General features: G+C 35.5%; 1 pseudogene; it reads right to left on the reverse strand.

Annotated features, from left to right (window-relative positions):
• Window positions 1–11,452: 11,452 nt before the first annotated feature.
• Window positions 11,453–12,032, reverse strand: LOC136222350 (calcium uniporter protein 4, mitochondrial-like; annotated as a pseudogene).
• Between the last annotated feature and the right edge of the window lie 693 nt (window positions 12,033–12,725).

Raw genomic sequence — 12,725 nt, forward strand, 5'->3', positions numbered from 1 at the left:
ATTTTTCTCTAAGAGATAAATAATAAAACTATGTTACTTCCTCTTCTAAGTAATTCAAACGTATAATCTTTCTCTTCCTTTTTAATATTTATTTTTTTTCTCATTTGGGACCCTTCAAAACACTTGTACCAGATAAGTAACGGTAAAAAAGCCTATAAAACTGCCCCTATGTCACCAAGGCGAGCCTTTGGCAACTGTCCCTTGGCGCAAAATGGCGCATCAGGCTGGCACCATGCCATGGGGGTGTCATGGTGCTAAGGCCTGCGCCTGCTACACCATGTGCCGAAGGGGCGCCTTAGGCGCACCTTAATAACTATGGAAGATAATACAATTGTGTCTTTGAACTTGACTAAAGAATTAACTAAACAACTTCATATTTTGCAATGGCATCAATCAAGCTAATAGCAACATGTTAGTGTTCTGATCTATATTTTGTTCATGAAATTGTCTCCATTGTTTTAATATATGGTCAAGCAAAGGAAGTAAAGAGAATCAATTATGTTTCTTTTGTGTACAGGTGCAACCTTGGGTTCTATTCTTCCAATAGGAGCAGTAGTTATGCTTCATCGGCTGTATAGCTCAAAGAAAATTGACAAAATATCAGTCCATTATTGACAAGTTTTTTCCTGCATGGTTTTCAAATTAGGTGATAAATTATTACTTTTTTTTTCTTAATTTCTCTCTTTTGGCAAAGTAATTTAGTTATTTAATTTTGAAGGAACAAAAGTGTTGCTGCTATATTCTTTGAACATATATTTAAATATGTGAAAATGGAGCATAGATCTTAGTGGATATATTTGGTGAAACTTGTGAAATTTTAGACATTTTAAAGAAAAGAAGAGATAATTGGTTGTTTTAATGAATCAAAATCATAGTAATTAGAACATTGGGTTGATAATTGGTTGTCTTAATGAATCAAAATTATTCGTCGCCACTGAGTAGAAGTTTTCCTAAGATTTGGTTGTTAATCATTGTTGGTGCAGGTACCTCTTCTGAAAAAACACATGGAATTGGTTCAATTTATGGATCTTTGGCAAGGATAATATAAAAATTGGAGTCAAGAATGAGGTATTTTTTTTGGCTAAGGAACTATTTCAGTTGTTTCAAGAGGTACAAAAATATCCCTATGTTCTTAGAGAAGTATTAATTTAGGCTCCACATACAAAATAGCAGGTTTAAAGTTTAAAAAACGTACTAATTTAGACCTCGATAATGGAACGAGACACGACGTTGATATTACTCCATTAAGTTTTGTCCATTATATGTGGAGGGAGAAATCAAAACTTAACGGAGTAATAGGAATGACGTGTCCAATTCGTTCTCAAGGCCTAAATTGATACCTTTTTTTAACGTTAAGCCTATATTTGTACTATTTTGTACTTTGGAGCCTAAATTGATACTTCTCCAAAAACTACAGACCTATTTTGGTACCTTATCCCTTGTTTAATTGAGCATTGTGGTTAAAAAATTCTTTTAGTATTTAGAGTTTTATTGAGGCAACAAAAGAGCCAGGCCTTACCTTTCTAGCTGCCAAGTTTGATGGTATACAGGGCCTTCGGTTCCAAGAATGTTGATCCAGTTTGTTAAGTTCATATCAGTTACAAAGTTGATTAATTTGCTTCTGTAAAATAAAACAATTCTTATTGAATTTTCAATATTTTATTAGTGCAACTCTATAGGGAGTTTGATATTTATGTTGCTCTAATAGGTATAATATAGTTAATCAAGATCTCATTGAGGAGCAAGTTTTTTTTCATTTTGGTTAAATCATAATACCCAAGGAGAACAATCATAATATGAAGATCATGTTATTTCTATGAACATGGAAACGAGCCCGAAAACTGTCCTAGGTATGTCTTAATAGATATTTGAACTGATATGGGACAAATATTTTATAAGTTATTAAATTTAGATACTATTAATTAGGAGAATACTGTGTTTGTGAGAAGGAGAAGAGTATGAAATTTAAGGACATCTATCTATATAATTGGTGAAATGGGCATAATATATGATTAGATATAAGAATTCAATCTGGTATTGCTCACTTTCTATAGGCCATAATGAATTGAACTGCAATTCATGGTCAAATGATCATGTATCTAGCAATTGTATTAGAAAGAATAGGTTACACAGAGCTTTAGAATTCAAAATTTGGCCTGCTAAAACATAATTATTATTGTACTTTTAGAGTTTTGCTCCATATGAATGATGCTCATACTTTTTTTTCTTGTCACTTTTCTATTTCCTTTTTTTGCATTTTGCTGCTTATTTATGGAATCTTGAGCATGGATAATATATTATCTCTTACAAAGCTCATACAACCCATTGAAATGGTTTTGATTTTTTCTTTAACCAATTAAGGCTTATTTGATTCATGATGCTTTCCTAATCTCTGTCTTGAGCTATTCTTATTAAACTTTTTACTTGTCTTTGTCTCTTAGAGGGTAATTTGCCAATTGCTAGTATATATGCTGGTGGTGATTCTGTACAGTTAATTGGTCCTGAAATTATAGCAGAGTTGAATAGCATGTTGAGATTTCTAATGCTTTGCATGTCCTTCCCCAAAAAGTCATTTCCTGTGTTTTTGGAATCTGCTAGATACTCTTTGAAGGATGTTCTTCTTCAGGATTCTCCTTGACTCAGTGGTTATAGTTGGCTTCAATAGTTATTGATAATTCAGAGGATCCTATAGTACTCTGATGTCTCCTTAATTTCTTTCTTCTAGTTGCAACGAAATAAAGTATTACTTTTCGAATCTTAAATACTTTGGAGACTTACACAAGTTTCTAGCTCCTAGCTTTTATATGATATGTAATAACACTTCATCATATATGCTATTGATGTTTATTTAATAAGATAATATTTTTATTAAGAATTGTTAAAATTTTGAATTGTGATTATTTTAATTGGTCTTTTATTCTTGCTGATTTTAATGTAGCTCCCTTCAATCCAAAATTTTCATATAACTAATAATAATAATAATAAAAGAAATTAAAAACAAATTATCAAAAGTTGATCAAGTTTGCCACCATTATGCTCGTGGCTAAGCAAGATTTATAGCACAAATGTTCTATTTTCGCCACGGTTATACTCGTAGCAAAGTGAGTTTGATTGCCACGGGTCACTATGTTTTGCCATGGGTATTTTACACTTGCCACGATTTTACTCGTGGCAAAGAAATATGATTAGCCATGGATTTTCCCGTGGCATAAAAACTAGTTTATGCCACACCCATTATTTTTCCGTGGCAATTGCCTAGCCACGCTCACTTGCGCCATGGGACTATCTACCTTGATTTTTCGTGGCTAAATAGTATAGCCACAAAAATATTATAGTTGCGCCACAATTTTAACCGTGGCGCAAGTGATGATTTGTTGTAGTGATGGTGGAGCTTTCGAGCTTGGTGCACGGAAATGGAGCGGGACTTGGATGGAATGCCGGAATCAACGAACAAGCTCTCAAGATGGAAGAGTTTGGCTATATAAAGCCTAAAAATAAAATCTAAAACTACAAACAAGAATTACAAGATGTAAGGTGTCTAATGTATATGGTCTAAGGTATCTAAATGAGTGCTAGTCATTCTTATTTATAGATCAAGCTAGGGGCAAGATTGTAATTCCACAAGGTGCAAGCATGAAGGAACATAATTTTGTGCAGAAATCCCATAATACGCCCCGCGTGTGGTGGTGTACACTCTGCATGTGTGCCCATTCCGTCAGAAATCTCCTGCATGTGGACAAATTCCAGATCTTGTTGTCTTAAACACGCCCCGCGTAGAATGGCATGCACCTTGCGTGTTTGAGACTCTGACTCTTTATTGCTTGATTTGGTCTTTTTACGCCGTGCGTAGCTTGAGGCACGCCCTGCGTAAATGAGTCTCTGAACTTTTATGTTGAAGAATTCCCTTACACGCCCCGCGTGTAAGGTAGTACACCCCGCGTAGGGATAGTTGACCCAGAGAGACCATGCAGTCTGACTTTCAGGATTAGGCTAATCATTTCTGACATGTGTCATACGCCTCGCGTATGCTGACTAGATTCCGCGTGGTGCCTGTGGATAGGACAATTATTTATGACTCCATGTTTCACGCCCCGCGTAAGGGATGAGGCGCCTCGCGTATTGAGTGGATTTTCACTCCTTGCTCGTACTTGAAATACAAATCTCAAGAGCCGAGTTAGCTTGACGTTTTTATTTCCTAAATTACTCAAAAACAAGGAAAATTAACTGAAAGCGCGGAATTTATTTTTATTCCGTTATTTTATTAAAACACTCTATTTTTATAATTAAACTTATTTATTTCTTCTAAAATTAACCCGTAAATCACGCTAAAAGATAGGGGTAAAATACCCCTATCACTCACTAACCCATTGAACTTATTTAATGTCACACGATTACTACCTTTTGTTACGCGGGGTCGTAAGAGGATATTTGGACAAGTTCAATCATGTATCACTCTATGAAAATTGAAGCAGGTAATAATCACTTTAAGAAAGTACAAAGGACCAACAAGTAACTTTAAACAAATTGAGGAGCCAACATCTCACTCCAAATAAATTCAAGAACTAACAGGTCACTTTAAGTAAGTTTAGTAAGTCAATGGATAACTTTAAGTACGTTAAGAGTACTAAGAAGACATCTAAAATTTTCAGGGCGCCATGGTTTATTGTGCCAGTCTTTATTAAACCATTATTTATATTTTTTATCAAAACATAAAACCATTATTTATATTCAGCTTCTTAAATGGAAGCCAAAAATTATTTCAATTTGAAAGCTGGTAGAAAATGATTTAGAAAATATGCTACAAACTTCATATGAACTGAATGTTGACATGCTAATGCAGATTCTTACAAGCTTTCAAATATACACAGTCTTGATCACATGCACCTTAATGAGCATGTAGAATTTGCTTATTCACCATTAGATCTAGGCTTATTAGAATGAGATTCAAAGCATCTTGAGACTTAGATTTAATAAGCCTAGATCTAACGGTTGCTCATTAAGGTGCATGTGAAAATTCCTGCAAATATACAAGATATTTTTGCCAAGTTTTGAATCTAACTATTGTTTGAAAATATGTATTTGTAACTGGAATTCATATTAAGTCAATTTGTATCCTATAGAATTGACCTTATTACATTCAAACCATTAATTACAAAATTAATCTTTCAAATTTATTAAGTCAATAAATTATTGAACTTTATATTGCACAAAAACCAAAATCATCTTCAGTAGATTTTCGGTATCGGTATCAGTTTCCATTTTGATTTTGTAGCTATGCTTTAATGAACTTTATTTGCTATTAAGTTTTTATTTTTATTTCAAAAATAATTCCTGCTATTTCAAATAGATTAAATCACTTGTATAGTGATGTTACAACCATATGACATCATTGAAAAATCAAACATTATGGCCGAATGAATTTATTGTTTAAATAACAAACGACAAACCCTACTCAAAAACAAAATAGAAAATGAAATAAATAAAGAAAATTATGTAAAAGACATGAAAATCATTAAATCATACTTTAAATCCTAAACCAAGGAATTCGACTAAAAGAGAGTGGGATCCACTACAAGGGTCACACATAATCCCCGAGTCCACCTTCAAAGTCGCATATCATGTATACATTATTAAGAAATAGGACTAACACATCAGTTAGCCCCTCAAACTTTAAAAGGATACATTTTATGCACGTTTTCTTGTTATAGCATAATCACGAGGCAATGATCATCCTGTTGCAACTCCGTACAGAGTACCTATTAAATGTCTAATTGATTATCCATTTACTCCAATGGATAGATGCAAAATGTTTGATCATAAATGAAAAACGGCTGTTGATAACTATTTTAAAGAAAAACCAACTACTTACAAATTGAGTTAAATAAGCTCTAAATTTTTTAGTTAACTTAATATTGACATGATACCAATTTGGGTGGTGGAGACCAGTACTGGTATATGCACATTATAGAAATTTTCACATTAGTGGGAGAAATTTTTAATAATTCTATAATATGAATGGCATTTGAAATTTTATATATATATATATATGTTACTCAACCATTCTATATATTTTGATATAAAAAATATGTTAATATGTTACTCAACCATTTAAACAATATTAATAAATAAGTTTTCTTATAAAAATAAGTTATTTTAATAAATGGACAAATAATATTTGATTAGCATCAAATGGAGCCTTTGAAGAGAAGCATGTGACCACATTGGTCCATTAATATAATAAATGGAAGTGCAAAAATATCTCTAACATTTATAGTCAGGGGCAATTTTACACCAATGTCTAAAATGATGCAATGTTACCACTAATGTTGGCAGTGAAAAGCAATTTTATCGTAACGTTCACAGATTGGGTTAATTTGAGAAATAATTCATCAAATTATCTTTTTAGTCATGAATTTTGCCATCTATGTGTGTCAATTTATGATCATTAGTAACAGACCACAAATAAATGATTAAACGTAAAATTTTAAAAAAAATTGAAAAAAATACATTGTCTTTGGTACGAGTTACACAAAAAAAAAGTTCAAATATTTAACTGAATTTATAAATATTAATTTTGAAATATATTATTAAATCATCAAACAATATGAAATATTTTTTTAGAACTAATTGATATCCAAAACTTTAGGGATAAAATTGCTCCTGACTATAAACATTAGGAGTATTTTTGCACCTTATAGAGACATTATTATTTGCTAACATGTGTATCTACATATGTGAAATTTAAATTATTTTGATAGAAAAATAACTGATTTATTAATATTTAACACATGACCCAATTGTTTTAATTATTTTTTTTGAGACTAAAGGAGTGTTTATTGTTGTTGTAGATGTTAAATCTTGCTTCTTTTTTTGGTAAAGTAAGGAAACTAAACAACACAGACAGACACAGAACGAACGAAAGCAAAACAAAAAACAAAACTAAAACCACACGGCCACACTAGGTGGCGATCAATCGGGGAAATGTTACTCCCAAATAATCTTCTCTTAGAAGCTGGCCGATATCCCTTGGAGCTTGGTGAATAACCTTGAGGCCGATGGGGTATTCAAAAGCCTTGTTCGCCATGAAGTCCGTGCATCGGTTCCTCTCTCTATAGATGTGAGAGACTGAAATTTGCTCGAACCGTACTAGCAACGCTTGGATGTTACAAATTAATGCTCTAGCAGGATGGTGTGGGGGGCAATGGATCTGGATCAATGAAACAATCTCAAGCACAGTCAAATGCCACTTCAAGTCGTTTCAGATTCGACCTCAAGGCTACTTCCAACCCCGAAAAATCCCCCAGAGCTCTGCCTCAAAGGAATTGCATCTACCAATCTTATGCACGAAACCTAGAATCTACACCTTCCTTATTGCGAATAACTCCCCCAGCTGCTATTCGGCCGTATCCATTTTGTGCGACCCATCAGAATTTAGCTTCCACATTCCTGCATGCGGCTTTACCCAACCAATCTGCTTCTCCATTTTCTTAGTTTGTCCCTGCATTTCGATGATGGATTTCCAACAGTTTTCATTTTCATGCAACCGTTGACGAATAACCTCCCCTTTCCTTTCCGGGAGCACAAAGTCTGGCTGGAATATCATTTATTCCTCCATTCCCACACCTGAGCAGCCGTCCCAATGAACGTACGCTGCTAGTCAGACATTCCAAAAGAGGCCACTGGTTTTCGTAGGCAATTCTGAAACCAACTATCTGTTGGGCTTTTCTGACCCATGAGGAGCCCAATTAGGGTTAGGCCCATGCTTTAACCCTAGGAGTATATAAGGGTAAGTTTAAGATAGTTTTTGTAACCTAATTTTCGGCCACCACAAAGAAAAGAGAAAGCGAAAGTCCATTCTTCTTCCATTTCGCCCAGCCACACGAAATTGCCCATTGCCAGAGATTGAACCGTTTGATCGTCGTGAAATTTGGGCAGGAGCTTCCGAACACCTGTTCGCTTGTTTTCACTGGAGCGATCGTCATTCGGAGGCTTGGAAGACCAGTTTGTACTAGGGGAAGATTGTAGACAGATTTGTGACTTCTTTGAGGTTCTTCCTTTCTTTTGTGTTGTGATTGATTCCATACTTTTTGGGGGAAAAGTCTAAGATTGTATGTTGATTGTGCATGCCTCTAGTGTTATCTAGGGATGAACTTATGTATTCCCCATTATTATTTGATACAGTGGAAGGTTTAAGCGGTCTACAGTCCCCGTGGTTTTTACTCCTTGCATTGAGGGGGTTTTCCACGTAAAAATCGTGCTTGTTCTTTGTGTTTGTGTGGCTATCATTTTACTATCATTGTTGCTTCGTTTGTGTTTGGTTGTTGCTCTACTAATTAGTTTCCTCATAGATTCATTCAAGTCGGGAAAAGATTAATAACGAAGGTTAATTCCGCATTATTGTTGTTACCGTTGTTAGTCCGTTTTTCCCATCAGATTGGTATCAGAGCTTGGCTATTGTTGTTGTTGGATTTGTTTGAATGATGGAGGCTAATACAAGTAGAATGGTTAATTTAAATGGTTCAAATTACCATGTTTGGAAAGGCAAAATGGAGGACCTTCTTTATGTGAAGGATTATTATCTGCCAGTGTTCAGTAAAGATAGGCCCGAGGGTAAGTCAGAGTCTGAGTGGACTATTTTGCATCGTCAGGTCTGTGGTTATATCAGATAGTGGGTGGATGATACTGTTTTGAATCATATTAGTGGAGAACCAAATGCACAGGAGTTATAGAACAAGCTTGAGCAATTGTATGCTCGAAAGACAGGGAATAACAAGTTGTTCTTGATAAAGCAGATGGTGAATTTGAAGTACCGAGATGGGGCTCCTTTGTCAGATCACTTGACTGCCTTTCAGGGAATCATAAATCAGCTTTCTGGAATGGGGATCAAGTTTGAAGATCAGGTACATGCTTTATGGCTCCTTGGTACATTATCGGACTCTTGGGAGACGTTTAGAACGTCATTGTCTAACTCTGCACCAGATGGGATTATTTCCATGGAATTGGCTAAGGGAAACATGTTGAATGAAGGGATTAGAAGAAAGTCACAAGGTTCCTCTTCACAGTCAGATGTCTTAGTCACAGAGAGGTAGGGGAGAAGTCAGAGCAGAGGTCCGAGTAATAGAGGGAAACATCGCAGCAGTTCCAGGGATAAGTTTGCCAATGTTGACTGCTACCATTGTGGCAAGAAGGGGCATACCAAAAGATACTGCAGACAATTGAAGAAAGACAACAAGAAGGGTGCTGAAAACAATCAGAAGAAAGATGACAGTGGTAATGAGAAAGCCGAGGTAAATGCTATTACTGATAATTTCCTGATTTGTGGTGATTGTGATGTTATTAATGTTGCCTATGATGATTCGAGTTGGGTTGTTGATAGTGGTGCTGCATGTCATGTTACATCACGTAGAGATTTTTACTCATCCTACACACCAGGTGATCATGGTGATGTTCATATAGGTAATAATGGAAAATCAAATGTTGTTGGTATTGGAGAAGTCTGTTTGAAGTTTGACACTGGAATGGAGGTGGTTTTACATAATGTGAAACATGTTCCAGTTATGAGAATGAATTTGATTTCTACAGGCTTGCTTGATGATGATGGTTACCACAACAGCTTTGGTAATGGTCAATGGAAGCTCACTCGAGGTTCTTTAGTTGTGGCAAGAGGAAGTAAGCACTCTAAGTTGTACATGGCACATCCAAAGATCTTCAAGAGCACTGTTAATGCGATGGAGAATTATGATGTGGTTGACTTGTGGCATAAAAGACTTGTCCATATGAGTGAAAAGGGCATGTCTATTTCGTCAAAGAAGAAGAAGCTATCTGGGTTGGAGAATATACAATTAAAGAAATGTTCTGACTGCTTGGCTAGCAAACAGACTAGAGTTTCATTTAAGATTCATCCTCCTCACAGGAAGGAGAAGATACTTGATCTGGTTCATTTCGATGTGTGTGGTCCTATGTCAACTAGGACAATTAGTGGTTCTCTCTATTTTGTTACATTCATGGATGATTATTCAAGGAAGATGTGGGTGTGCACCTTGAAGACAAAAGCTTAAGTGTTAGATGCTTTTAAGCAGTTTCAAGCATTAGTTGAGAGACAGACTAGAAAGAAGCTCAAGTGTATCCGTTCAGATAATGGAGGTGAGTATATAGGCCCCTTTGATGCTTATTATAGAGAGTAGGGTATTCAACACCAAAAGACTCCTCCAAAGACTCCACAGTTGAATGGCTTAGCAGAACGGACCAACAGGACTCTAGTTGAAAAAGTCAGATGCATTTTGTCTCATGCAGGGTTGCTTAGATCATTTTGGGGTGAAGCTTTGAGTACTGTGGTACATGCACTAAATCTTACACCTAGTGTTCCTTTGCAATTTGATGTTCCTGACAGGGTATGGAGCGGCAAAGATGTTTCTTATGATCAATTATGTGTCTTTGGATGCAAGGCTTTTGTGCATATTCCCAAAGATGAAAGATCTAAGCTTGATGTGAAGACTAGGCAGTGTGTGTTCATTGGCTATGGACAAGATGAGTTAGGTTACAAGTTGTATAATCCAATTCAGAACAAAATTGTGAGAAGCCGAGATGTTATCTTTGTGGAAGATCAGACTTTGAAAGATGTTGAGAAGGCAGAGTCAGCTCCTCATCATATTGATGATCTTCTTGATAGGGTTGAGACCGCTCCTCAACAGACAGATGGCCTTATTGACTGGGATCCAGTTACTCCTCGACATGTTGATGTCGGAGATGGTGTTCAGAATGATGACCAACGGGGTATTGATGATGTTGATGCTCCACAATAGATGGATGAGATTATCCATGAGGAGTTACCAATACCAGATGTTCCACCATTTGTTCCACTTAGGCGGTCTATCAGAGATCGTATTATTCAGTTAAGTTCTAGCTTCTCTCTCGATATACAATTGAAAGATCTTAACAGAATAATATGAATAATGGGTCACGTTTTGCTATCAAGATCTAAATTGGTACATTTTTTTTAACGTTGAGCATATATTGGTGTTGTTTTGTACATGAAACCTAAATTTATACTTTCCTAAAAATCTTAAGGCTATTTTGATACCTTATCCCTAAAGGTGAAGAAAGAATTAAGCCTAGTTCCTAATATTAGTACATATTATTTTGATCTAGTTTTAAAAAATAAATTTATCTTTATCCAAAAAAATCCACTTGTGCATGTGTCAGTTTCCAAAAACATGTCATTATGTTTGTAGTTTTAAAACAGACATCTGTGCTGAATCCCAACTACCGTGCTCTACTTGTCCAATATTGAATGTCTAAGTCGAACCTATTATGCATGCCTACTTATTTTCTTCTTCTGCCTTTCTCCGGCCGAACCAGCACTCATATGATTATTTGAATCACAAAATCCAATTGATATCACCGTTAAAATTAAGAACATCTAAATTAAAAATCGAAACAAAACAATAACCAGTTATACCTGCTCCGGGCGGAGGAACACAATACTCCCAAGAACGATCACATTTCCACACTGATCCAACTTCTTAGCAAACTCAACACCTTCGATTTCGTTTCCACACTCCTCAACACAGATCTGAACGAACTCATGATATTGAATTGAGGTTTCCCGAATCTGCCTAAGCTTCAATTTCAGCTTCTCCATATGAGACAACCTCAAGATTTTCCTGGCTTCTTCAATTGATATTCTGAAACAATTTAGATCTGTAGCCTCTGATTCCTTCACCGGAGGCGAAAGAGCTAGTCCATCGAAGCAGATTCCATCTCCAGTGATGCTTTTGAGTCTCTCCTTCAGCTTCTCCCTGATAGGCATGGAAAGGAACTTAGGCAATTGATCTCCGGTGAAGGAAACGACGGAAAAATCCTCTCTCTGAGGATTCCGACAGGTTGAGATACTCTTTGTGCATGTTTGATTTGGCTGCATTTGGGGGTACTGTGGGTTCTAATGAGGCAGGGGAAGAGATTAGAGAATGTTGAAGAGACACTGCAGTGTAACTTCCTGAGAGACGCTTCGAGAACAATTTACGAAGCGCCATTGATGAAGAAGAAGAAGCAGAGGGCTGAGTTTGAGAGCTTGAAACATTTTTTGGATGAGCTGATGGAGAAAGACGAAGGTTGAGACAACCTTTTATAAGGTAGAAATATGAAAAACAGCAGAGAATCTTTCATTTTCAATTTCAAGATAAATGTTTTTTAGCGTCAGGTGAGAAGAATCAGACCGGTTATAATGTTATATTTCAACGTCGCCCTTTTGTTCTTTAACCATTGAGTGATACCACTAAATTACTTTATTTTTATTGATTAAGGTTCAATTTTTTCAATTTTTAGATGCATGATTTATTTAATTTATACTTTGTTAAATTTGTAATATTTTTTATTTATTTATTGATTTTTAACAGATAAGGATACCCTATGTAAAAGGACGGGTACGTATAATTAAAAAATAAACGGATAAGGATTTGAGATTCAAGTACTCTACCCGTTACCATCCCTAGCATGAATCAAGCCGTGAAATTGAAAGTTACCATCATATAGTAGTATCTGATTGGGCAGTGTACTTCATGCGTAGTTATATTCATAGGGTTTGTAGATTAGGGATGACATGTAACACCCCTTTTTAAAAACCCTAAATATATGGACAAAAATAAATTTCTATTCAATTTATCATCAAATTGATGCTCACAAACCAATAAAATCCTTTATGAAATAAAAGAGTACACTTAAGAACT

Source organism: Euphorbia lathyris, chromosome 3, assembly GCF_963576675.1.
Source record: "Euphorbia lathyris chromosome 3, ddEupLath1.1, whole genome shotgun sequence".
NCBI lineage: Eukaryota > Viridiplantae > Streptophyta > Magnoliopsida > Malpighiales > Euphorbiaceae > Euphorbia > Euphorbia lathyris.